Source organism: Bos javanicus, chromosome 8, assembly GCF_032452875.1.
Source record: "Bos javanicus breed banteng chromosome 8, ARS-OSU_banteng_1.0, whole genome shotgun sequence".
Taxonomy (NCBI): domain Eukaryota; kingdom Metazoa; phylum Chordata; class Mammalia; order Artiodactyla; family Bovidae; genus Bos; species Bos javanicus.
This window is the reverse complement of record NC_083875.1, coordinates 97,856,523-97,884,151: the sequence shown is the minus strand read 5'-3', so window position 1 is coordinate 97,884,151 and position 27,629 is coordinate 97,856,523. Positions and strand designations below refer to the sequence as shown.

Here is a 27,629-nt window from a genome sequence, read left to right as displayed (position 1 = left end):
AACAAAAATCCAGCATAATTGGGACTTCCCTGGCGGTCTGGTGGTTCAGACTTCACCTTCCAGCGTGCAGGTTTGATCCCTGGTCAGGAAGCTGAGATCCCACATGCCTCATGGAAAAAAAACAAAAACAAAAAAAACAAAAAAAATGTAAAACATAAGCAATACTGTAATAAATCCAATAAAGACTTCTTTAAAAAAAATAGCATATTAGTACTCCACAAAGCCTGTATCATTATACCCCTTTCATGATTCAGAAGCCAAGGCTTAGAGTAGCTAAGCACAGCTAGGCAATGTTGGTGTTTGGATTCTGGTCTGTCTGATGCCACAGTCCACATTCTTTATCACCATGCTGTACTTCAAATATTTTTGAATATTTTTTACCACCTCTGTAACTTGGTCATGCGTCAGGACACGAGATTGTAAACAAAACTAAATGCGGCTTTTTTTCACCTTGCTGATTTTTTTAGACAGTTTCTTGCATCTGCATCCACAAAACAGGAGAGGGAGTAATAGAGGGGAGGATATATATGTACATATATGATATATATATGTATGATATGATATATATGTATATGATATCACTATATATACGAATATGTATGTTGCATAAAGCTCGGAAGTCTTCATTCAGTCATAAGTTCCTCCTCCCTTCAAGTGTACCAAGTGATTTTTCACATCCATTATTTGAAGAAGGGAATAGTAAATCACTTCAGTATTCTTGCCTCTAGAGCCTCATGAGCAGTATGAAAAGGGAAAAAGATACACCAAAGATGAGCTCCCCTGCCCCAGCTCAGTAGGTGTCCAATATGCTACTGGGAAAGAGTGGAGAAATAATTCCAAAAAGAATAAAGAGGCTTCACCAAAGCAGAAATGATGTTCAGTTGTGTGTGTGTTTGGTGATAAAAGTAAAGTCCAAAGCTGTGAAGAGCAATATTACATAGGAACCTGGAATGTTAGGTCCATGAATCAAGGAAAATTGGAAGTGGCCAAACAAGAGATGGCCAAGAGTGAACATAAACATTTTAGGAATCAGTGAATTTAACTCAGTGAACTAAAATGGACCATTATATCTATTACTGTGGGCACGAATCCCTTAGAAGAAATGGAGTGGCCCTCACAGTCAGCAAGAGTCCAAAACGCAATACTGGGGTGCAATCTCAAACACAAAAGAATGATCTCGGTTAATTTCCAAGGCAAGCCATTCAACATCACAGTAATCCAAGGCTATGCCCCAACCACTAATGCCAAAGACGCTGCAGTTGAACAGTTCTATGATGACCTACAAGACATTCTAGAACTAAAACCAAAAAAAGATGTCCTTTTCCTCAAAGGGACTGGAATGCAAAAGTAGGAAGTCAAGAGATACCTGGAGTAACAGGCAAGTTTGGCCTTGGAGTACAAATGAAGCAGGGCAGAGGCTCACAGAGTTTTGCCAAGAGAACACACTGGTCACAGCAAACACCCTCTTCCAACAACATGAGAGACAGCTCTATACACGGACATCACCAGATGGTCAATACCAAAATCAGATTGATTAGTCTCTGCAGCTGAATATGGACAAGCTCTATACAGTCAGCAAAACAAGACCAGGAGCTGACTGTGGCTCAGACCATGAACTTCTTATTGCAAAATTCAGGCTGAAATTGAAGAAAGTAAGGAAAACCACTAGACTATGGTATGACCTAAATCAAATCTCTTACAATTGTACAGTAGAGGTGAAAAATAGATTCAAGGGATTAAATTTGGTAGACAGAGTGCCTGAAGAACTATGGATGGATGTTTGTAATATTGTAGAGGAGGTGGTGACCGAAACCATGCCAAAGAAAAAGAAATGCAAAGAGGCAAAATGGCTGTCTGAGGAGGCCTTACAAATAGCCAAGAAAAGAAGAGAAGTGAAAGGCAATGGAGAAAAGGATAGATATATCCATATGAATGCAGAGTTCCAGAGAATAGCAAGGAGAGATAAGAAATTTTTTTAAGTGAACGATGCAAAGAAATAGAGAAAAACAATAGAATGGAAAAACGATAGAGCTCTTCAAAAAATTGGAGATACCAAGGGAATATTTCACGCAAGGATGGGCAAAATAAAGGATAGAAATGATAAGAAAATAACAGAAGCAGAAGAGCTGAAAAGAGATGTCAATAATATACAAAAGAACTATACCAAAAAAAAAGTCTTAATGACCCAGATAGCCACGATGATGTGGTCACTCACCTAGAGTCAGACATCCTGGAGTGTGAAGTCAAGTGGGCCTTAAGAAGCATCACTACAAACAAAGCTAGTGAAGGGATGGAATTCCAACTGAGCTATTTCAGATTTTAAAAGATGATGTTTTAAAGTGCAGCACTCAATATGCCAGCAAATTTGGAAAACTCAGCAATGGCCACAGGACTGGAAAAGATCAGTTTTCATTAGGGTACTCAAAGCTGGTGCACTGGGACAACCCAGAGGGACGGGATGGGGAAGAAGGTGGGAGCGGGGCTCGGGATGGGGGACACATGTATACCTGTGGCTGATTCATGTCAATGTATGGAAAAAACCATCACAATATTGTAAAGTAATTAGCCTCCAATTAAATGCATTACGTTTTAAGAAATCAGTTTTCATTCCAATCTCAAAGAAATGCAATGCCAAAGAATGTTTAAATTCTCATACAATTATGCTCATCTCACATGCTAGCAAGGTAATGCCCAAAATCCTTCAAGCTAGACTTCAACAGTATGTGAACCAAGAACTTCCAGATGTACAAGCTAATTCAGAAAAGGCAGAGGAACGAGAGATGAAACTGCCAACATCCGTTGGATCACAGAAAAAGCACGAACATCTACTTCTGCTTCATTGACTATGCTAAAGGCTTTAGCTGTGTGACTCACAACAAACTATGGAAAATACTTAAAGAGATGGGAATACCAGACGACCTTACCTGCCGCCTGCAAAACCTGTATGCACGTCAAGAAGCAACAGTTAGAATGGGACATGGAACAATGGACTGGTTTAAAATTGGGAAAAGAGTACATTAAGGCTGTATATCATCAATCTGCTTATTTAACTTCCATGCAGAGTACATCATGCAAGATGCTGGGCCAGATGAAACACAGGCTGGAATCAAGATTGCCAGGAGAAATAACAACAACCTCAGATATGCAGATGATACCATTCTAATGGCAGAACGTGAAGAGGAACTAAAGAGCCTCTTGATGAGGGTGAAAGAGGAGAGTGAAAAAGCTGCCTTAAAACACAGTGTTTAAAAAAACTAACATCATGGAATCTGGTCTCATCATTTCATGGCAAATAAATCGGGGGGAAAGTGGAAACAGTGGCAGATTTTATTTTTTTTGGTCTCCAAAATCACCGTGGACAGTGACTGCAGCCATGAAATTAAAGGACGATTGCTCCTTGGAATAAAAGCTATGACACACCTAGACAGTGTATGAAAAAGCAGAGACATCACGTTGCTGACAAAGGTCCATATAGTCAAAGCTATGTAGCTATGTTTTCTCTAGTGGTCATGTAAAGATGTGAGAGTTGGACCATAAAGAAAGCTGAGCACTGAAGAATTGATGCTTTCGAATTGTGGTGCTGGAGAACAGTCTTGATAATCCCTTGGACAGAAAGAAGATCAAACCAGTAAATCAACCCTGATCAAACCCTGCCCCAATCAAACCAGTCAATCAACCTTGAATATTCATTGAAAAGACTGATGCTGAAGCTGAAACTCCAATACTTTGGCCACCTGATGCGAAGAGCTGACTCATTGGAAAAAACCCTGATTCTGGGAAAGACTGAGGGCAAAAGAAGGGGGCAGCAGAGGATGAGATGGTTAGACAGCATCATCAATTCAGTGGACTTGAATTTGAGCAAACTCTGGGAGATAGTGAAGTACAGGGGATCCTGGTGTGCTGCAGTCAACGGAGTCACGGACACAGCTTAGCAACTGAACAACAAAATGTCATTTAACTCTGAAAACCTATAGGGTTGGTTCCATCATTTCTGCCTTCCAGGCGAGGAACCCAGTCCATGGAGATGGAATGATCATGATGGTGCCTGGACAGTCCCAAGCCAACCTGGTTCCAGAGCGCAGGTGCTAATGCTTTCTCACAGCTTCTTCATGCTCTCAGCCTGGTGCCATAAGGACTCACAAGATGGCATGTGTGCTGTGCTTAGTCACTCAGTTACGTTCGACGTTTTGCGAAACATGGACTGTAGCCCACCAGGCTCTTCTGTCCATGGGGATTCTCCAGGCAAGAAAACTGGAGTGAGTTGCCATGCCCTCCTCCAGGGGATCTTCTCAACCCAGGAATCAAACCCAGGTCTCCTGCATTGCAGGCAGATTCTTTACCACCTGAGCTACCAGGGAAGCCCAGATGGCTTGTAAACCATGAGAAATATATATGCAACCCAAATGTACAATCATAGACACATTTTGGGCAGAAGTGGAGGCTTTAGGTATGCAGAGGTCAGGAATATTTTGGAACAGAGATGAGCCAAAAGGAGCTGGGCTTCTTACACTGACCTGGGCTGAGCTGAGGATATGCAGATGTAAGGAAGGAAGGGCCTACATTGAAAAAGCAACTGTGTTTGGATTCAAGCGGAAGGACTATTTTTATACGATATTAACCTGTTAGCTGTTTTTGTTAACTAAAACCACCAAACTTTGGGACCTCCTTGGCAATCCAGCTATTAGGACTCCACATCTCCACCGCAAGGGGTCCAGGGTTCGATCCCTAGTTGGGGAACCAGACCCCACATGCTGTAACCAAGACCTGGCACCCACCAAATTAATTAATTAATTGAAAAAAAAAATACCACCAAGCTTTTACTTGCAGCTCACACAGCAGAGCACACCCACCCCACCTTCAGATTTCCGGCCTTAAGCAGTTGAGTTTAAGATCTGCTGCATACATGTAAAGCCCTCCCATCCTTCCCAAGCTCCTGAGTCTCTCTTTCAACACCTTAAATTCCTCATCTCCCCTTCTCCTCTTAATCACCACCCCAGGGAGGCCTTGAAAAGAGTGAAAAGGGGCAGTCCAGGGCTCAGCTTCCCTCACACTTCAGGGGGGCCAGCTGATGAATTAGGCCATTCCTCTAGATTTTCTGGCAAGTTCCCCAGGGAGCCTGCTGGTCCAAGCCCCGATGCCGCTCTCTCTGCCTTGAAAGCCTTTCTTCCCTCCTCAGCCTGTAATTCACTCTCTCAGAAGTCAGCTCAGTCACCAAACCAGAGTCCATCTTCCTCCTCTTGCGCCCACAGCGCTGACCACATTCAAGTGAAATCACTACTTCTCACCTCTCCCGCTAGCTGGGTATGTTTCAGGTTCTGAGGTTTATACCTTACTGTTTTTGCCTCCCTAGCCTGGGACCTTGCGCACAGTGGGCAGATTAAACAACCGGGGTCCACAGCTCAGTTCTTAAATGTGTGTCTATACATAGCAGTAGTCCTCACTGATGAGAATTCATGTTGGCAATGGGTATCTTAATGTGCACATGACTTCACATGACACCACCTGCCCCGATACTCAGCGCGGCCTTAGGATCTGGGTATCACCAAGAATGTTTTCAGGTGAGGAAACGGAGGCTCAGAGAATGACGGTGGCCCCAGGTCACACAGTGAGAAGACGTAGGACTGGGATCCTGGCCTCCTGGCCTTTCCTGGCCCCCACCCCTGCCCCCACACACCACTGGCCCTCCAGGGACGTTCGCAAGTCTGTGCTATGCGCTGTTTCTCACACGTTGCCATGGACATCTCTAGTCCCGTCTAGGTAACATATACAGCTCACTCTTACGAGAACAGCCTCGCCCTCTGTCTGCTGTTTCTAACTTGATGTCACCAATAGACTCTGTTCCTGGACTGAGCTCATCTCTTTTCATAAAGCAGGACTGTCTGGACAACTGCTCTCTCCTTCTACCCAAGCCCGAAGCAAGTCCTGGGGAGTGAAGGATACAGATCTCCTGCTAGAGAAGGGAGATTCCAGTTCAGAAAAAAAAAAAAAAAACCCTCCCAGGAATTCCCTGGCAGTCCAGGGGTTAGGATTCCGAGCATTCACTGACGAGGGTACGGATTCAATCCCTGGCCCCATAATCCCGGGTTTTTTTGTGTGTGGCATGGCCAAAAAGGAAAGAAAACCACCTTCCTGCACACATCTGAGCCTAAGACCTCACTCTAATCTGCCACCCGAGGGAAGTGAACTGTCAGAGGGGTCCCTGCTTGCTTGTCATGCCCAAGAAGTATCCCTGGAACTGGCATGCAGACATTAAAATCCTAACTCAAATGCACGAGGAAGCTTGGTATTTAAAGGAGGTCTGCTGGTATTGATTAAACTAATGGAAGATTCCTGCTATAAGTAGAATCGCTGGCCCAGAATAGTTCATTTATACCTAACGGGTTTGCTTCAAAAAAGGCCCACCAGCTCCCACTTCCATGCTTGGGGTACTAGGACATGTGATCTTCCTCAGGTCCCCACTGCCTGGAATCAGAGCTTCATTTCCTCACCCTGCTTCCTTTTGCTCCCCAAACGTCCGTGCAGATCTGAGGTCCTGGCCTTGGAGTTGAGGAGGGGCCTTGGTGTGGTACCCCTTTGGGAAAAATAAAAACATACGGCTGGCAAAGCCTGTAGTGGATGATACATAGGGAAAGAAAGACGTGTCTACATTTCATCATGGCTCCGTCTCTAAGATCAATTTCATTTTTACATCAGGGACAGAATCCGGTGGCTCTTACTCATGGTTGCGTCACTGAGGGCAGTGACCATGTTCCCTACACTGAGTGGCCCTCACACGTGTGTTGGACGGGGGAGGGTGGTGACGGCTCTGAAACATCATTTAGGACAGTCTCTTCCCCATCCCTGGTTGAGGAAGCTCCCACCCCTATTTCTCTTAGCAGCTGGTTCTAAATCTCTACCCCGTCCTCAAACTCACAGCTGCATCCATCCCAAAAGGCTCCCTCATCCTCAGCAAAGAAGACATCCGGTCCTGGATTCTCAGGGTTCCTCAGCTACCCTTCCAGTCCTGTCTCTCTTCTTCTACCTGAGCCTGCCACCTCCCCAACCATCCCCTCGGTGAGTTTTATCCTGTCCCTGAAATGTCTGGAATGGATTCCTTTCCACCAGCTCTTCCCATCAATAGTCAACCAAGCTCACATCTCTCACACGACAAAAGTAAATATCCCTTCATCCCAATTCCCCTCCAGCTAGTTCCTCAGCTCCTGCTGCAGTTGGTTCAACTCTCCCACAACCCACAAGCTGGCGTCAGACCCATTCTGCTACCGAAACAGTTCTTACGAATGTCACCGTGATCTTCTGTTGGTCAAAGCTAGTGGTCAGTCTAAGTATCAACCTCCTCCCCACTCACAGCCACTACTCCTTCCATCGTATTCCCTAACACTTCATCCTCAAATTCCTAATTGCTCCCACAGATGCCTGGCCTCAGCGGCTCCTTGAGCAAGACCAGCAGATGTTCTGCCTATAGACACACCTGCCCCTGGGAAGGCATAGTAGAATCTTGGAGAGTCCCAGACACAGTCATGTGACCAGAAAGTTTAGCAGAGTTGAGTCACCGTGTCTTAGAGCATCCATCTTCAGTTTAGTTCAGTTCAGTTTAGTTGCTCAGTCGTGTCTGACTCTTTGCGACCCCATGAATCGCAGCACACCAGGCCTCCCTGTCTGTCCATCACCAACTCCCGGAGTTCACTCAGACTCCTGTCCATCGAGTCAGTGATGCCATCCAGCCATCTCATCCTCTACTGTCCCCTTATCCTCTTGCCCCCAATCCCTCCCAGCATCAGAGTCTTTTCCAATGAGTCGACTCTTCGCATGAGGTGGCCAAAGTACTGGAGTTTCAGCCTCAGCATCATTCCTTCCAAAGAAATCCCAGGGCTGATCTCCTTCAGAATGGACTGGTTGGATCTCCTTGCAGTCCAAGGGACTCTCAAGAGTCTTCTCCAACACCACAGTTCAAAAGCATCAATTCTTCGGCGCTCAGCCTTCTTCACAGTCCAACTCTCACATCCATACATGACCACAGGAAAAACCATAGCCTTGACTAGACAGACACTTGTTGGCAAAGTAATGTCTCTGCTTTTCAATATGCTATCTAGGTTGGTCATAACTTTCCTTCCAAGGAGTAAGCGTCTTTTAATTTCATGGCATCCATCTTCACATACCCCTAATAGAGCAAGCTGCCAACTCTGATGTTGAGATCCTGGGAGTCTCTGCAGTTCCCACTTTCCAAGATTCCAGGAATGACACAATCCTCCTTTAGATATGTTAAAATTCCAGAAAGCCTTGCCCTGGTCAGCAGCTTTATCTCTTTTTTGATTTGCATATCTCTGGTCCCATTCCTACTTTGCTAGTTTATGTTCTCCTGTTAGAATGTGACTTCATTTACAAGTGCCCATAACACTGGCATGCTGGTGTTCTGGGTATCACCAGCAAGGGATCTGTGACTGGTATGAGGTCATCCACCTGCGGTTAGTGATGTTTTCACCTACTGACTCTCAAACTGTCCCTTGATCCCTGCTCCATCTCCCTCCTCCAGTTCTTCTCAAAAGCCTCCTCAGCTCTTTTCCCATCCTATTAATACAAGGCCCCAGCCTCAGTTCAAGCAGAAAAAAATGGGTCACCCTCTGGGTTCCCTCCCATAACTATAAACTTTATCACACTTGAGTATTGATTACTCTTGACATTCTATTAGGGCCATTCAGGGCTTATTGTCACATTTATTTTCATTTTAAAACAGAGTGTTAAAAAGCAATCTATGACTGACTGATACCTACACAAACATCCAGAGTCATTATGTCAATAACCTGGTAAATGTTTCACTCACTGGTTTCCAGCTGCTATGGGGAGAGCTCTTACCATTTGCCAGATGCTCAGATGCTGCCTGAGAAACAGATCTATTAGATGCATTTAACAGGACAGAAGGGTGCAGTTAATCAACAATTTTAGGGCTGTTGAATGTTTCATATTTATTTTTCTAGAAAATAAGAAAAGTATGCTGGATAAAGGGTGAATTAAACTTGGATTCATCTTGGACAAACTGGACTCTAGTCATGACAGTACCACTGCCTGGCACTGTGCAGTCTGTGGGACTCAGTTTACTCATCTTTACAATGGGCACAAATAACAACAAGACTGCCTGTCTCACTGGGGATTGTTGGGCTAATAGATGCGAAAGGCTCTCATGAGCTATAAACTCAGACTGAGAATCAAACACCTTTGCCTTCACCCAACTGGGTCACTTTAGACACAAGATGCCTGCATTATGTCACAGAATTCCTTGGGGTACAGTGATATAGGAAATGACAAATAACTTTGAAAAGGCAGGAATCTGGGGCAAGTCTTGGGGCACTCAATAGCAGTAACCCTTTATACAGAAGCAAATTGAGAACACATATTCCTACCTCCCCTCCCCAGGGAGATTCACAAACAAGCAAGAAAAAAACTTCACTATCTACTTTGAGCCGAGGACCATCCAGGCCCACCCTCAACCTCCTGGCCTGGCAGCGCAAGTCTCCTGAAGTGTGGATGACCTAGGGGTGGTTACTTAAGCCCTCCGCCTCATCTCATCTGTCAACTGGATATACTGAGAGAGCCCTTGCCACATGTCAGAGCATTAAGTGAGATCATATATTTGAAAAAATGCTGGTAAACATTTAACTATCTACAGAGCTGTCTGCATGTTAACGATCAGCATATTTACAGTAAGTGTGTGGCATGAATATGAAGGAAACTCCACTAGGCAGAAGCAGAAGTTCTTTTCAAAAAACCTGATTTGGAGTAAATCTCCCTATAATGGATGGAGCTGCAGGGAAGGAACATGGATAAGGGTCAAGAAAACAGTGGCTTTGAGATTTTAGGCTTGAATCCTGTCTGTCACTAGTGGTGACAATTTGCATAATCTTAGGCAATTTATTTAATCTTTCTGAGCTTTGGGTTTCTCCTCTGTAAAATGAGAATAATAATAGTACTTACCTCACAGGATTGTCGTGGTGATTATTCAAGATTATGCGCTTTAAACAATTCACACAATGTCTGGTTCCCTGTAATAGATAGTTTCAGTCAGTAGGTGGGTTGGAGAAAGGAAGACAGACTATTAACTGGTAAATTATTTATATCTTGTTCCATACTGTGGCTCACTCTCACTTAATGAAATATATAAACAGTATACATATTGGCATGAATTAAGCGATCATACTGGTCTTCCCTGGTAGAGCAGATGGTAAGGAATCTGCCTGCAATGTGGGAGACCCAGGTTCGATCCCCGGGTCAGGAAGATCCCCTGGAAAAGGAAATGGTAACCCACTCCAGTATTCTTGCCTGGAGAATCCCATGGATCAAGGAGCCTGGCGGGTTACAGTCCATGGGGTCGCAAAGAGTCAGACATGACTGAGCAACTAACCCTTACCCCCTAAAGAAATAGTCTTGCTTGTAATGATGGAGAGATGTGGAGTGATTTTTTTTTTTCCTTTCTTCAGTTCTTGTCATAATGTTGTTTACAAAAGAATACAGTTTTGACATATATACACGTATATGTATATATGCTGTGCTCAGTCGCTCAGTTATGTCCTACTCTTTGTGACTCCATGGGCTGTAGCCCGCCAGGCTTCTCTGTCCTTGGGACTTTTTAGGCAAGAATACTGGAGTGGGTTGCCATTTCCTCCCCCAGGGGATCTTCTTGACCTAGGGATCAAACTCGTGTCTCCTGTGTCTCCTGAATTGGCAGGTGGATTCTTTACCACTGCGCTACCTGGGAAGTCCATATATATACATATATATATTTAATAATTGTATTTATTTATTTTTGGCTGTGCTGGGTCTTCGTTGCTGCATGGGCGTTTCCCTGATTGCAGTGAGTAGAGGCTACTCTTGGGTGGTGATGCACAGGCTTCTTGTTGTGGCTCCCAAGCTCAAGAGCACAGGCTCCAGCGTTGCAGAGTACGGGCTTAGTTGTTCCTTAGCATGTGAGATCTTCCTGGATCAAGGATCGAACCCTTGTCTCCTGCATCAGCAGGTGGATTCTTTACCACTGAGCTACCAGGAAAGACCCTATATATATATTCTTTTTTTTTTTTTTAATTTAAAAAGAAAAAACAAACCTTACCCTGAAATGTTGTGGCAGTTGGCTCTGAAGATGTCTTCAAGACCATAAGTCTTAAGTAGGTGGAGACAGAAATTTACAACTTGCAGGGAGAAAAGTTAGAAAGTGTTAAAGTAGTCGAGTCCCAGCATCCATAGGGGTCTAAGAGCACCTTCTTGAACACAGAAGGTACTCAAGGACTGGGCTGTCTCCTTTCTCCCCCATGAGCACCTCCACCAGCATCACAAGCTAATCATCAGCTGACTCTCCCGCAGCCTCCTTTAATCCTTTAATCCAGGGCAGATCTTAGTCTGTTTGCAGTTCAGGTCTCTGATCAAAATTATCTCCCTCCAGAGCCCAGCCCGGATCATTCTATCTCATTATCCCTTTTTCTTTTATTCATAACACTTATACACTATCTAGAATTATCTCATTTGTTTACATGTTTATTATGTACCTTTCTTTCTCTAGAATATAAACACCATCAGATCAAGGACCTTATCTGTCTCACTTGGCCACTGTATCTCCAGCAATGGAACACTGGCAAGGCATTCACTCAGTATGAGGGGATGAGTAGGGGACAGATAAGCAATGCCCCACCTCCCACCTGACTGACATGCACACATACCTGGGCACAAATCCAGGCATTTTAGCCAAAGAGCAGATGGGAGCCAAGGCCAAGGTATAGGTAGCAATTGGCACAAGAGGCTCCGGTCATAGAAACCTGTAAGTTTCAGCAACATCAGCTTTGTGTAACTTTGGACAGAAATCTGCTGGTTAGACACAGCCACATAGACCTGGTGTCTGGGCTTTGGTGCAGGCGTGGATACGAGGCCAAAAGTCCATGTCCTTCCTTGAATTAAAAAAAAAAAAAACAACAAAAGACAAAATCTGGCTCAAGGGAAACAAATTCTTGGGAAATAGCACAAGCTTACTTTGATTCAACCCACATTTACTGGGCCAAGTTCTGTAGCAGGAAGAGCAAGATTCAGAGTGTATGTCTCATAGGGTGATAGGCCTAGAATCGGAATAACTAACAAAGCAGAATAAGGAGAGAGTACTAAAACAGCCCTTACTTCTCCTGGAACCCCGACAAAGGATTCAGAAGCTCCATTTAAAGCTAAGTCCAGGCTCCCCATTCTTGTAGAGGTGCGAGTGCCATCAGTAGGCAAACCCACAACAAAAACAGCCCTTGAGAACCTCGGTCGTCCTTGCTGTCATTGCAGACTGTCCCACAAGTTCTGACATCCTTCTCCAGCTCTGCAAACAGTGGCAGGCCTGGGGGGCAGATTGACAAACCGCTTCCTGCTATTGGCACAAAGCAGGACAAGATCTTGAACCACGCAGTTCCTCGGAAAGAACGGCCAGTTCTGACCACAGCCTGGGCGGTTCTAGGGGCTGCTGCTTAGCCCTGGCAGGTGAAGGCAGGGCTCTGTGCTCCAGGAGAAAAATATCCCGGCATCTCCTTTAGCAACAGGCCTGCTTCCGAAAGGTTGTACCTAGGGGCCTTTGTGGATCTTTTTTTAAACATTAAACAAAAAAAGAGAGAAAGAAAGAGAGAAAAAGTCCCTCCCAGCCCATCGTCTTGCAAGCACACACCTGTTGCAAAGATTTTTGGAAAGAGCTTTGGGGTCTATACATCTGACTTCAGTTCTGTTTCACCCACCACTTTTCTTAAGCAACTACCCTTTCCCTCTCTGTATCTCAGTTTCCTCATTTGTAATTAGAGGGACCAGTGGTGTTTTTCAAACTACAAGTTTTAATCCAATGATAAGCAATAAATTCAGTAGAGTGGGTTACAACCAACATGTTTTTTTTGAAAGGGAAATAGAAGAGTTTAGAATATAAAATATCTGAATGCATTGCAATTAATAGGTAAGTATTATCTTGTAGAACTTTTATTTCACCTATCGACATGCTTACCCTGAGATCAAAACAAAATGAGTTTCACACTGTGGGTTACTGTTTTGTTTTGTTTTGTTTTTTTAAAGTTCAAAACATACTATTTGAGTTTTCAAGGCTAGGACCAGTAGGTTCAATTCTACTCCTGGCCTAATTGCCAATTTCCCATTGTTTGCCTGCAGACCGAGCCCAGCTCCAAGTGAACCTGTGATTTGGCTCATGAATAGATATACCTAATCTCCAAAGTGAATGAGGGTGCGCTCTTAAAAGGCCTGCACCATGACCCATCCTCCGCAAATGACAGGACGTTTGTGACTTCTCACAGTGCACGTTAGCTGGGTTTGTTTTTCGAACTTCATATAAATGGAATCACAGTATGAACCCTAACTGTGGACACAGTGACCTAGAAAGGAGATGCTCAATGCTGTGTTTATTGTCCAGCATGACATCAGCCAGAAAGCATTGCGAAAATAATAATATTATGATTATTGACTGAAGGCCTGTTGGGTGCCAGACTCTGTGCTAAGGGACTTAAAAACATTCAAGTTCATTCTCACAAGGTCTATGGGATTTGAGGTGTCTGCTATGACCCTCGTGTTTCAGAAAGAGAAACTGAGGCACAGGGAAGTTGTAATGTGATGTCCTCAAGGTCATGCAAATTGCGGAGCAGGGCTGGAGGGAGCCCTTATCTGTCTGCCCTTAGACCCCTTTCCATTAGGCACTTTTCCAAGGGGCTGGGATACTTCGCAACAAAGTATATTGGAGACCGCTTGGAATCAGCCCTGTGGAGTCCTCTCCTACCTAGCTCTCACCCTCATTTGGTGGAATCCAGTTGGTTTACACTGCTGAGGAGGCAAGCAAACTACCCTTCACCAAGCCAGGGGGTTCCAGAAGGCCTGAATTAGCCAAGAGGTTTAATTTGGGGATATTCTTACTACACGAAATTTCTTTCAGAACATTTGGTCCTTTGGGACTTCCTCAAATTGCCAACGATTGGACAGAAAATTCCATCTCCTTCTTCTCCTTGGTTGCTTCATAGTATCCAGCAGTTCCCCTACCTTAACCTACAAGTGATTGCCTTCTTTGGCAGCTCCTTACTAACCAGAGAAATTTGACTGTTTTTTTGGGTGGGGGTTGGGGTGGGGAGGGGGTAGGGGTGGGGAGTGCTTTTGCTTCCTTAACAAATACAATTACATTTCACTACTTCATTGGTGAAGCCACATCTAACCAGTGAGATTGGTTGGTAACTTGTTCAGTCTACTCAAGAATAGAGGATAAAAGGATCCATGTATCAATTTTCTTCATATTAGAGATTTTTAAGAGTCATTTTTTTGGTTGTTGTTTTTTTTTTAGTATTAGCCATCCCGATTACAACATACCTACTATTCCAGAGTTCCAAGGAAATTAGTCAGGCCTTAAAATTAAACTTTAACCTTGATTCAAATTAAAAATACAATTTGCCACATTAGTTTCATATGTTTGTATTTCCTGGCCTCAAAAACACTACTGGCCCTGACTACAGTAGTTGAAATCCTACTTAGCACTCAATAACCAACAAAACTTCCTGCACCCCCAGGCAAAGCTCAAAGAGTGGTCCTTTCGCTTCCATAATGTTCTGTAAAATAGAGGCGTGCACCTCCAGCTCCTAATCACCATCACCACCCCCAAACCCTGAACTCCCCTCAGGGCAGTAACCACACTGTATTTATATTTGTCCTGATATTTACCCCCAGCGCTGGCAGGATCAGGTTTCCCGCACATAGCAAGACTTCAGAATACATTGTCCTTGAATCGAATCAATTTCTGAGGAAACTTTTTATTGAAATATAAGATGCCCACGATCGTAAGTGTTTCAATGTTCACAAAGAGAAAGAACATATATCAGGCGCTCCCAACCCCCCCAACCCCATCCCCCACCACCTCCCCCACCCACCCCAGAAGGTCTGCACCATGGCCCTTCCTCCAGCAAAGATAAGACTTTCCGGAGGTAACTTTGCTTGCTTGTTGTTGTTGTTGTTTGGAACTTTGTATAAATAGAATCACAGTGTGAGCTCCCTCGGTTTGGGCTTTTTATACTAAACATCATGCTTGTGAGATTTAACCTCACTGTTTTGTAGCGTGCTGGTTAATTTATTCCCATTTGCTGGCCAGCATTCCACTGTGGCTGTGCAGTTATATATTTATCCATTTTCCTGCGGATGGACACTTCGCTTTTTTCTAATTTGGAGCTCTTCTGAATAGAGTTACTATGAACATTCTTGGGTATTTCTTTCTGCTAACCATTTACCCAGGAGTCCTATTGTTCGGCTTTGGTGGATGCTGCCAGTTTTTAAGGGTTTTGAGGTGGTTGTGGAAACTGAAAAGCTGTTTCTAAAATTTACATGGAAATACAAAAGGCCAAAAATATTCAAGACAATCTTGGACAAAGCTGGAGGTCTTACACTACGACATATTATAAAACTACAGGAATTAAGACAGGGTGGTTTAGGCACAAATAGGCCAGTGGCTTGGAAGAGAGAATTCAGATACAGATGCAAGCATAAATATTACTTGATTTATGATACAGGTAACATAGCCATGTAGAAAAGACATAGTGATGTTTTCAATAAATGGTGCCAGATCAATTAGATAAACACATGAAAAAAAAGCTTAACCACACGTAAAAATCAATTCCAGATGGATTATAGATCTAAACGTTAAAAGGAAAACAATAAGGTTTTGTAAAAAAAAAAAATGTATAATATTCACTAGAATATGAATATGACTGGAATACTTGAAGTAGGTAAAAAATTCTTATAAATAGGACATAAAAAACTCTCATCATAAAGGAAAAATTTTGATACACTGAACTACTTCAAAAATAAGAATGATTCCTCAAAAGATACCATTAGGAATTGAAAACACAGCACTGATTAAGAAAAGATGTTTGCAAACATAGACCCAACAAAGGACTTGTAAACAGAATGTATACTGAACTCCTACATGTCAATCATAAAAGAGAACCAATAAAAAAGTGTGCAGAAGGGGAAAGAGGAAAAGGAAAAACTTGAATGGGCACTTAAACACATACACACACTATGGCCAAATGGCTAATAGACATATGAAAAGGTGCATCACGTAAATGCAAATTAAAACCCTCAAGCAACATCCCTGGACTCAGGAAAACTGCTAAAATTGAAAGTCACGTGATACCCGGTGTTGGCGAGAATGTGCAGTAACCAAGCTCTCCTACACCGCTGAGGTTAAGGAGCAAATACTGGTCTGTTCACTGAACTTTTATCAGGATCTGCCCCAATTTTTCCCTCTCCCCAGGTCCCAGGAGAGTGGGCTGGAATGAGCGGGTGGTGGTTGGAAAGCGTGTACAAACCTCCACGTCTTCTCTTCGTTCTCTGCGTTGGCCCAGGCTTCACACACTCCCTGAACCGTATTTTCCGCTAGATCCTTTGCTAGAGCCTACGCAGACGTTAGAAGTAAGATGCACTTCGGACCAGGGTGGCCTCCCTCAAGAGCTCCTGAAACAAAAAGGCACATACTACAAAAAACATGTAATTCTTATCTCATCCAAAGACCCAAAGCTTTCTGATGCCTCTTAAATATGTCCCCAAAATGAATTCCTAGAATTCAAAGTTATGCTCATTTTTATTTCCCTACAGGTTCAAGTTGCAAAATTACCCTCCTGAAAGGTTGGATCAACTTTCACTCCCACAAGAGGCAGACACATGCCCCATTTATCAACGTGCTAGGTGAAAAACAGTATTTTGTTTCATTTAGCTCTTTGATCACTAAAAAAGCTGAACTTTTAAAAGCTGTTTATGGGTCATTTTAATTTCTTCTTTTGTAACTAGAAGTTCACATATTTTGTCCATGTTGTCAGTAATTTTGTCTTATAATTCTGAAAGAGGGCTCTATGTAGCAAGGATATGAACTTCTCACTTATTACATACTGTACATATACTGTGGATATTTTCCCCAATATTTGGTGTTTCCTCCTTTAATTTTATTTATAGCATTTGTTCTTATACAAATGAATTTTAAATATTTATATAGTTAAAAAAAAAAAGAAAAATCTATCTGTTATAACCTTTGTATTTTTGCAAAGTATTTAGGAAATCTCTTTCCATTTCAAAATTATAAAAATGGTTATACATTTTTCTAATATGCTTACATTTGTTATCTTTAAATATTTGAATCACTTGGAGTTCATTTTGCATAAGTTAAGGCTCCAGTCATGTGTGTATGTACTTTTTTTTTTTTTTCTTCCAGAATGGCAGCCAGTAGTTCCAGCACCATTTATTGAAAGATGTATACTTGACCTGGTCATTTGTCTGTTTTTTGGGTAATACAGTTGAATAGTAAGGTTCACTATCAGAAAGATCTCCCTGGCCTTCCAGCTGGCAGATTGACCCCAAGCCACCAGAGTGGAGATGTGGACCAGTAGGAGGTTCAGTTGCAGCAAACAGTGGGGAACAGGAGAGTGCTGGAATTACAGCAAGCACGGGGCGAGGTGAGGAGTGAGGACTGACTGCCCTCGTTCCCTCCCTCTGGTCCCCGATATTCACTTCATCTAGCTGTCTTTCCACATCTGGAAGCTTCAGCAACTGTCAGGGGAGGGAATAATTAATCCCAGTAGCTAATCCTGGAGAATCTGGAATCAGATTACTGTATTTAAATCCTGACTTCGCCACTTACACCAACCTTGTGATCCCCACTTATACCAACCTTGTGATCTCAAGCAAGTGTCTTTATATTTCTGGTATTCAGTTTACCCCTGAGAAGTGGGGATCATAGTAACACCTACTGCAGAGCACATGGAGGAGGGTTTTAAGGAACTAAATCATACGCAGCTCTTAGGTTGGTGACTGGCACAGAATAAACTCACAGAGTCAACATTGTTATCAGTTAACTTTTAAAGAAATTCATGACTGTCTAGTAGAACAAGACATTAGTCCTCCCTTGGGCTGGGTCTGAGCCTGAGCAGAGCAGTTAGAGGAGTAGGTGGAATTTCAAGCCGATGGGAAGGTTTTCAGGTCAAATGGTTGAAGGCACTGGTCTAGAAGATGTTTTCTTTAGGGAGCCTCTATTCTTTAAGGCATACTTATGCAATAAAGCTTACAAACGAAGGACTAGCATACTAATTAATGTTGCCATGTCTTGGGGCTTCCCTGGCTCTGACGGTAAAGAATCCACCTGCAGGGAGAATGGCATTGAAACATGCATATTATCATACATGAAACGGATGGCCAGTCCAGGTTCAATGCATGATACAGGAGGCTCGGGGCTGGTGCCCTGGGATGACCCAGAGGGATGGTATGGGGAGGGAGGTGGGAGGGGGGTTCAGGATGGGGAACACGTGTGCACCAGTGGCAGATTCATGTTGATGTATGGCAAAACCAATACAATATTGTAAAGTAATTAGCCTCCAATTAAAATAAATAAATTTATATTTTTTAAAAAAAGAATCCACCTGCAATGCAAGAGGTCTGGGTTTGATCCCTGGGTTGAGAAGATCCCCTGGAGAAGGAAATGGCAACCCACTCCAATATTCTTGCCTGGAGAATTCCATGGACAGAGGAGCCTGGTGGGCTACAGTCCATGGGGTCTCAAAGAGTTGGACACGGCTGAGGGACTAACACTAATAGTGTATTCCGCCACCCTCACCCCACTTTTAAACATAACTGCTAATTAGTTTAGGTAAAGTTTTGGTCAGAAGTGGAGCCACTGGTGTTTGTCTTTCCTTCTCATATTTTTCAGAGAATGAGATAATAGCTACAGTTGATTGATTTCATCATAGGCAGACCTTTAACAATTATTTCATATAATACTCTGTAATATATCCAAGGTTGTCATTATCATCCCCAAGGTCAAGAAGAGGAAAGGGAGCTTCCTCGAAGTGAGGAGGGAACTTGCATGCAGTTTGCCATAACTAAGAACCAAGATTCAACCCAGGTCTCTCTAACCCCAGGACTCAAGCTCTAAACTCAATGAAGAACACATGGATATTGAGCTGGAATTTTGGAAGCTGGGAAGTCCAGCTTGGCAGATGGGAGAAATTACTTTCTGAAGGATTTAGTGCCTTCTATTTATTTACAAAATGGTCATGCCTGGAAGGACTTCGGAAGGAATCTGTCCAGAGTCTTCATCGTACAGATGGAAAACCTGGAGCCCACAACAGGATGTGTCTGAGCCGATTACACAGGGAGCTCTCCGCTGAGGCTTAGTCTCCTCACTCTGTACAGTAACCTCCATGTACCCTTCATGTGGCCTCAAGATAGAAGGGGAAACATGCTCAGTGCTACACAGACTGTATATCGTCCTGGCCCAAAGAAGCTTGCAAATCATCAAGGGAGAAAATTCATGCCAACAAATAAGAGTCAAAAAATGAAGATCATGCCATCTAGTCCCATCACTTTATGGCAAATAGATGGAGAAAAAGTGGAAACGGTGAAAGGTATTGTTTTCTTGGGCTTCAAAGCCACTGCAGATGGTGACTGCAGCCATGAAATTAAAAGATGCTTACTCTTTGGAAGAAAAGCTATGACCAACCTAGACAGCATATTAAAAGGCAGAGAGGTCACTTTGCTGACAAAGGTCTGTGTTGTCAAGGCTATGTTTTTTCCAATAGTCATGTATGGTTGTTAGAATTGGACCATAAAGAAGGCTGAGCACTGAAGAATTGATGCTTTTGAACTGTGGTATTGTAGAAGACTCTTGAGAGTCCCTTGAACGCAAGAAGATCAAACCCAACAATCCTAAAGGAAATCAGTTATGAATATTCATTGGATGGACTGATGCTGAAGCTCCAATACTTTGGCCATCTGATGTAAAGAACTGACTCATTGGAAAAGACCCTGATGCTGGTAAAGATTGAAGGCAGAAGGAAAAGGGGAAGACAGAGGATGAGATGGCTGAATGGCATCACCGGCTCAATGGACATGAGTTTAAGCAAGCTCCGGGAGATGGTGAAGGACAGGGAAGCCTGGCATTCTGCAGATCTTGGGGTGGTAAACAGTTGGACACAGCTTAGCGAATGAGCAACAAGTAGAAGGGTGAAAAGCACTTTGGGGTCTTTGGAGCACTTTATCCCTCTGACCAGAATCAGGAAAGACTTCTTGGAGGAGTTTGCATAAGAGCTGGGTCTGCAGTAGAAATGACAGGAAGGGCACTCCAGATGGAGAAGGGGCTGCTGGTAATGAAAACTAACATTTATTGAGCTACAGCATGCAGACTCCATTATAAACACTTTACTTATTAATTCCTTTAAATCCCATAGGACACTATAAGGTGGGTACCGTAATTATCCCGATTTTAGAGAAGGGGAAATTAAGACACGTAAAGGATAGATAGCTTGTCCATGAACATATGGCTAGGAATTGGCAGGTTCCAGGATGAGAATACCAGCCGGAATGACTCCTCATTTCTTGATGCCTGAGGGGAGGACCCAGGGAGGAGCACTGGGAAGAGGACACAGGATGAAGGAGTAGGATATAGGTTCTTTTTCCAGGACAAGTCAACTTCTAATTGACCCTTGGATTTTCCTACCATCTAGGGACTTCCTGAGATAGGCAAGGCGTACTCAGTTAATGAGAATCAGGAACCCAGACCCACTGGCCTCTCTGGACCTTCCAGAAGCTACCAAGGCTGAGCTCAGAGACTCTGGTCAAAGGGCCACAGAAGCCATCTGGCTCACTCTAGGGCCACAGTGTCCAAGAAACCATCCTGACTGATGTTATACCAGCTCCAGGGGTTTTCCTAATGCCAACCATAGCTGTGGCTCAGATCCCCTGGAGACAGCAAGGTTTGGAGATAAGAGGACAAAATACAGCAACAGCCCAAGTCCAGCACTGAGAGCTGTGTGACCTTGGGCCAGTTCTGACCCTGGTTGGATTTCCTGGAGCATCTGGCAGCGGGGATCAGCCTGACTTCTAGGTTTCTTGGGAGGAATCTGTGGAAAAAAACTAATGAGGGCGTGCACAATGCCTGGCTCCCAAAAGTGCTCAGTCAATGCTAACTTCTTGCCCTTGACCTTGAAGCTCGTCGTCTTCTTGGAGAAGGCTAAAAATTGGATAGACTCACCCCATTCCTCAGTTTCTTGTTGTCCCTTAAAACAGATCCACAGGCCCTTGGAATGTTGACAATGTGACTGCTAATCACTAGAAGCAGGAGACAACAGACACCGACATGGGAGGCACCGAAGGCCTCAGCACCCATGTACATTCCCCTGTCAGCATCTCCTGCTCCAACGTGACAGCAGCCTTTCTTGGGCAGCACCCACTTCTTCAAGGCAGGAGTGGCTTTCTTCAACTCTCTTCCACCCCAGAGCTTCTCAAGTTACCTTTCGAGTTCCATTCATCATTAACTGCTCATGAACACCTATCCAATATTTTTGACATGAGCTAACTCAGAGGCAAATGGGAAACCCAGAGCAGTGTCCATAGACAGATGACAGATAAACAAAATATGCTATATGCATACAATGGACTGCTAGCCTTAAAAAAAAAGAATGAAATTCTGACACATGCTGTAATACAGATCGACCTTTATGAAGATAGCAGGCTCCATGGAATAACCCTAATGCAAGAGGACAAATACTATATGATTTCACTTACGTGTGGCACCTAGAGTAGTCAAATTCATAGAGGTAGAAAGAAGTTACCAAGGGCTGAGAAGAAGGGAGGATGGGTAGTTAGTGTTCAATGCGTACAAAGTTTCAGTCTGAGAAGATGAGAAAGACCTGGAGATGGAAGGTGATGGTTTCACAACAAGGTGGATGCACTTAATGCTCTTGAACTGCTCACTTAGAAATGGTTAACATAGTTTGACATCAATAAATGAACACCCACAACATCCTTTAAAAAGTGGTTAAAATGGAAGCTCTATGTTATATATATATGCTGTGCTGTGCTTAGTTGCTCGGTCATGTCCAACTCTGCAATCCCATGGACTGTAGCCCACCAGACTCCTCTGTCCATGGGGATTCTCCAGGCAGAATACTGGAGTGGGTTGCCATGGCTTCATCCAGGGGATCTTCTGAACCCAGGGATGAAACCCAGGTCTCCTGCATTGCAGGCAGATCCTTTACCATCTGAGCCACCAGGGAAAAGTGAAAGTGAAGTTGCTCAGTCGTGTCTAACTCTTTGCAACCCCATGGATTGTAGCCCACGGAATTTTCCAGGTAAGAGTACTGGAGTGGGTTGCCATTTCCTTCTCCATGGGATCCTCCTGATCCAGGGATCAAACCCAGGTCTCCCACGTTGCAGGCAGAGGCTTTATCTCTGAGCCACAGGGTTACTATCTGAGCCACCAGGGAAGTCCATTATATACATATTTTACTACAATTTTAAAAATATGTGAGCAGATTAACAATGGGTTAAACAACTGTGGCACATCCAAACAATGGAGTGCTGGAAATTATTATTACTATTATTAAAATTAATGTTCAGTGCTGAAAATTAATAAGCTATCAAGCCATGGAAAAGCATGGAGAAAACCTAAATGCATATTACTACGAGAAAGAAGCCAATCCGAAATCTACATACATGACTCCAACTATATGACATTCTGGAAAAGGCAAAACTGTGGAGATACAGAAAAGGCAGCAGGGGTCACCAGGAGTTGGGGAGGGGTGGAGGGATGAACAGGTGGAGCACAGAGGATTTTCAGGGCAGGGAAAACACTCTGTATGATATCATAACGATGGACACATGTCATTATGTATGTCATTCTACATATATTCAAACTCACAGAACGTGCAATTCCAAGGGTGAACTCTAATGTCAACTAGGGACTTCGGGTGATTATGATGGGTGAATACTGGTTCATCCATTGTAACAAATGTACCCCTAGATGTTGACAATGAAGCAGGCTATGCATATAGGAAGTATACAGGAAATCTCTGTACCTTACCCTCAGTTTTGCTGTGGCTTCCCTGGTGGCTCAGCGGTAAAGAATCTGCCCGCCAATCCGGGAAATGCAGGTTTGATCCCTGGGTCTTGAAGATCCCCTGGAGGAGGAAATGGCAACCCACTCCAGTATTCTTGCCTGGGATATTCCATGGACAGAGGAATTGTGGGCTACAGTCCATGGGATTGCAAAGAGTTGGACATAACTTAGCATCTAGAAAACAACAACAAAATTGCTCTGAAAAAAAGTCTTTACAAAAATAGGGGGCAGAATACAAATGGAAGTTTCCTGTCCCCAGAGGTCTCCTTGTCTAGCTGAGACACAAAGAGATAAGCCATGTGTTAAGAGATCTCGATGATGCAGGCAGCCTCAGATATCTCAGACTGGCCCTTCTGCTGCTCAGAGTATAGAAAGTTCTCTGGAGGCAGTGAGTCCCTTCTATATGGGGAGGCCTGGAGTCTGGGTGTAGCCATCTCAGTGGGTCCCCTAACCCTTCCTGGAGAAGTGCCTTCAAGTTGGGGCACAGGGCCCAAGCAGTCCTGCCGTCAAACCACACCAGCTTCAGTGCTCTATGGGAATTCATTCTGCTAAGTGGGCTTGGCCTTCACAGAAATGGATGTTGTGGACTTGACACTCCCCAAATGACACCCCCTTCTGCTCCTGAATTTTTCACCCAGCCCAGCTCCATATTATTCAGCTCTCCTCTTTCTACCCCATCTCCCCCACCTTCTTTGAAGAACTCATAGCCATCCTGACCTCTCAATACCCACTTCCAGAGCCCTAGGTGGGAAGGGCTGTGTGGGTGCCAGAGGGCAGCTATCCACTCACTCGAGCCAATCCCAGGACTGGAGTTAGAGCTGACAGTGAGATGTCCTAAAGCATTGGGACAAAGACGTGCAAAGCTGAACAGAGACAGGATGGCTCTTCCAGACCAAAATTGAACTGGATTTAGGATAAAGGAAGGAAACTGCCCCTCAGAAGAGGCTGGAGGCAGGAAAGGAAGGCATGTCAGCCTCAAAGTCAAACTGTTAATCGCCCAGTCATCTCTGACTCTTTGGGACCCCAAGGTCTCTAGCCCGTCAGGCTCCTCTATCCATGGGATTTCCGGGCAAGAATTCTGGAGTGTGCTGCCGTTCACTTCTCCAGGGGATCTTTCCAACTCAGGGATCAAACCCTGGTCTCCTGCATTGCAGGCAGATTTTTTACCATCTGAGCCAACAAGGAAGTGTCAGCCTGCAGGTGCAGGAAAAGTAGAGTCATTCATTCATTCATTCATTCAACAAATAACTTCTAAGCCCTTATCAGGCGCCAAATGCTGAGAGGTATGGGTATAGATATGAGAACACAGACAGAGTGAAGGAAGCAGCCTGGAGTCCTGCTCTTGTGTAGCTGACAGCTGTGACATTCTAGGGAGACCATAAGAAAGATAACCAAGACAAAGAAAGGATATGTCAGACGGTGACAAGGCCACGAGCTCGGCAAGGGGAATAGAGATTTCCAGGTGCGGGAAGGGAAGATCGTAGTATTTTAAAGGCCAGTTATGCTGAGAAGTTGGTACCTGAGCAATGACTTAAATTGAGAAACTGCTATTTGGGTGCCTGGAAGAGCATTCTGGAGACAGGATAGTGCAGATACAGAAGACCCGAGCAGGGAGGATGCCAGGACTGTTGGAGGAGCTCCTAGGAAGCCAGGGTTGGAAGGGAGTTTTTTTCAAGTGGGGAGCAGGAGATGAGGTCAAGAAGGAAACAGGGAGCTGGGTTGTCTCAGGCCTGGTAGAGGATGGCAAAGACTTAGTGAGACATAACGGTTGATCCCAGCACTGTTCAGTGGGGAGGGGGGCCTCACCAGTGCATTTTTAGCCTTCCTCTCACAATGGCAGGATGCTTTTTTTTTATTATTACTATAGTCCTTTAATCTGTAAGTGAGCAAGTGAGTGAAGTCGCTCAGTCATGTCCGACTGTGCAACCCCATGGACTGTAGCCCACCAGGCTCCTCCGTCCATGGGATTTTCCAGGCAAGAGTACTGGAGTGGGGTGCCATTTCCTTCTCCAGAAGATCTTCCCGACCCAGGGATTGAATCCAGGTCTCCTGCATTGTAGACAGACACTTTACCATTTGAGACACCAGGGAAGTCCTATAATGGCAGGATGGATGCATGGGGTCATGAACCTGCTTGAATTCCTTGCCCACAAGGTAACTTTCTGGTCATACCCTGGCTTCCCACAGACAGGTCCTCTAGGGCGAGAGCCTGCTGGCAGCCAGGGTGTTGTCCTCACTGTGACACCTCTACTCTTCACTGTAAATCGACATATAATATGGTGTGGTACGGATGGTATGATACAGTATGGTACAGTATGGTATGGTGTAAACCAATATGATACAATGCTGCAGCTGCTGCTGTTTTGTCGCTCAATCATGTCCAACTCTTTGCAACTGCACGGACTATAGCCCACCAGACTCCTCTGTCCATGGGGTTTCCCAGGCAAGAATACTGGAGTGGGTTTTATGATATAATACACAACCGTATCTCAGAGCTTGTATAACATGACTCCAGCCCCCAGAGTTGAAGCCGCCCTGGTGGGTGGACTAATCCAGTCTCTAAACCAACCAGACTCCTGAACTAGGTCCCAGGGTCACAGTGTCCTCTCCACGACTGTGCCACTTGGTGAGGCCGCTCGACAGCCAGTCAGCTGCCCTTCTCTTGGCACTGTCCTGATCTCGCCACTCAACTTGTGAACCAAACCACTGAGCCTCAGTTTACTCAGTTGTAGAATGGGCATGATACTTTCAACCTCCAAGGGTGGCTGTAGGAACTGAACGAGATAAAAACCTCTGAGAGCCAGCAAGGCTCCTGGCTTCCCCTCTCACCCTCCCTTCCCTGACACTCACCCCTCTTTTGTTGGAGCACTCTCAGCAGGGTCTCTCCAGCCTCCCAGCTTTCATCCTCATGCCTGTCGGTGCATGGTAGACATGCAGGATGCTTCAGACTCCCTAAACATCTCCCTCTGGTTAGAATGCCCTTCCTGTTCTCTGCCTGATGAGCAGCCAGAGGTCCTTCAAGTTCTAGCTGCAATGCCACCTCTCCTTTAAAGCCTTCCCAGGCTCTTTCTGGGGCTTCTCAGGTGACGCTTGTGGTAAAGAACCCACCTGCCAAAGCAGGAGATGTAAGAGATGTGGGTTCAATCTCTGGGTCGGGAGGATCCCCTGGAGTAGAAAGTAGCAACCCATTCCAGTATTCTTGCCTAGAAAAATCCCATGGACAGGGAAGCCTGCTGGGCTGCAGTCCACAGCATCACAAAGAGTCAGACACAACTGAAGAGACTCAGCATGCAGGCCCCCAGGCTCTTTTTGTTCTTCCTGCCTGGTTGATTCTCCTGACTGCTTACAGCACCCAATGCTTTCCTCTATCACAGCTCTTACTGCTGCACTGGTCTAACTACCTGGGTTGTTAGTATTATTTTTTTAATCTAAACTAAAACTCGAGCTCCCTGTTGACAAAGAAGGATCATCTTCTCTTGTTTCATTAAGTTTTGCCTGCCAACAAATTTTTAGATTCACCATTATTTTGTGTACCATTAAGAAAGAAAAATATGCACCACTTACATCTTGACACCTTGGCTTCTTGGGATTTGTATTTTATGCATCATGAAAGAATTCTTCTGAACTTACTTACAAATAGTGTAGATATCATTTATCACTTCTGTGCATATCATATGTATTTGTACATGAAATCAATTGGTTAAGGTATTACCACTTGCATTGTGACTAGTACCTGTCCAACAGCAACTGTAAGAGCCATTGATTGTAACACCTACCCCAGTTTTAAAGATGTTAATGAAAGGAAAAAACACATGCTACAGATGTGAGAGTTGGACCATAAAGAAGACTGAGCACTGAAGAATCGATGCCTTCAAACTGTGGTGCTGGAGAAGACTCTTGAGAGTCCCTTGGGCAGCAAGGGTATCAAACTAGTCAATCCTAAAGGAAAGCAACCCTGAATATTCATTGGAGGACTGATGCTGAAGCTGAAGCTCCAAGACTTTGGCCACGAGAAGCAAAGAGCCACCTCATTGGAAAAGACCCTGATGCTGGGAAAGACTGAGGGCAGGAGAAGGGGGCGACACAGGATGAGATGGTTGACTGGCATCACAGACTCAGTAGACATGAGTCTGAGCAAACTCTGGCAGATAATAAAGGACAAGGGAGGCCTGGCGTGCTGCAGTCCATGCAGTCGCAAAGAGTCAGACATGACTTAGCGACTGAAAGACAACAAAAAACGTGAGGAAATACAGATTATCCCTTTCTCCTAGACTAGTGTCTGGCACCCAGCCGATGTTCAATCAATGTGTGTAGGCTTGCTATAGCTTTGTGACATGATTCAGGCCAATCTACAGCGACAGTGGTCATTTCTATACAGCCCTGGACCTCTCAAGTGTCCAAGGCTTCTGGAAGGACAGGTTTGCACCAAGGCATACCAGAGGTCATTTGAGGAGGAGCTGGAGGCAGCGGAACCTCTGAATAGTTCCTGGTTTCCCAGTGGACAATTGGACCAGGAATGGCGTGTTGCTGGGCAGAGAGGAGTCCTTCAAACCCCCAGAATTTCAACAGGGTCAGGCTGAGACTATGAACTTTGGAGCACAAAACCTTAGCTGTTAGAAATACATTTTTATCTATGTATAAAGTTTGGACCCCGTATCCAGAAACAACAATAAATCTTAGGCTCTTTCTATCTCCTGCTGCCCCACTCTCAGTGATA

General features: G+C 44.4%; 1 long non-coding RNA gene across 1 annotated transcript in view; it reads right to left on the bottom strand.

The window, feature by feature from the left end:
• The window catches only part of LOC133253125 (uncharacterized), a 56,307-nt gene extending 39,695 nt beyond the window's left edge, over positions 1-16,612 (bottom strand). The window contains exons 1-4 of the long non-coding RNA XR_009738198.1: positions 16,341-16,612; positions 11,700-11,924; positions 11,096-11,174; positions 9,967-10,034 (exon numbers count right to left, since the gene is read on the bottom strand). This is a non-coding gene — a long non-coding RNA (uncharacterized LOC133253125). The remainder of the gene's footprint in view (positions 1-9,966; positions 10,035-11,095; positions 11,175-11,699; positions 11,925-16,340) is intronic.
• Positions 16,613-27,629: the final 11,017 nt, after the last annotated feature.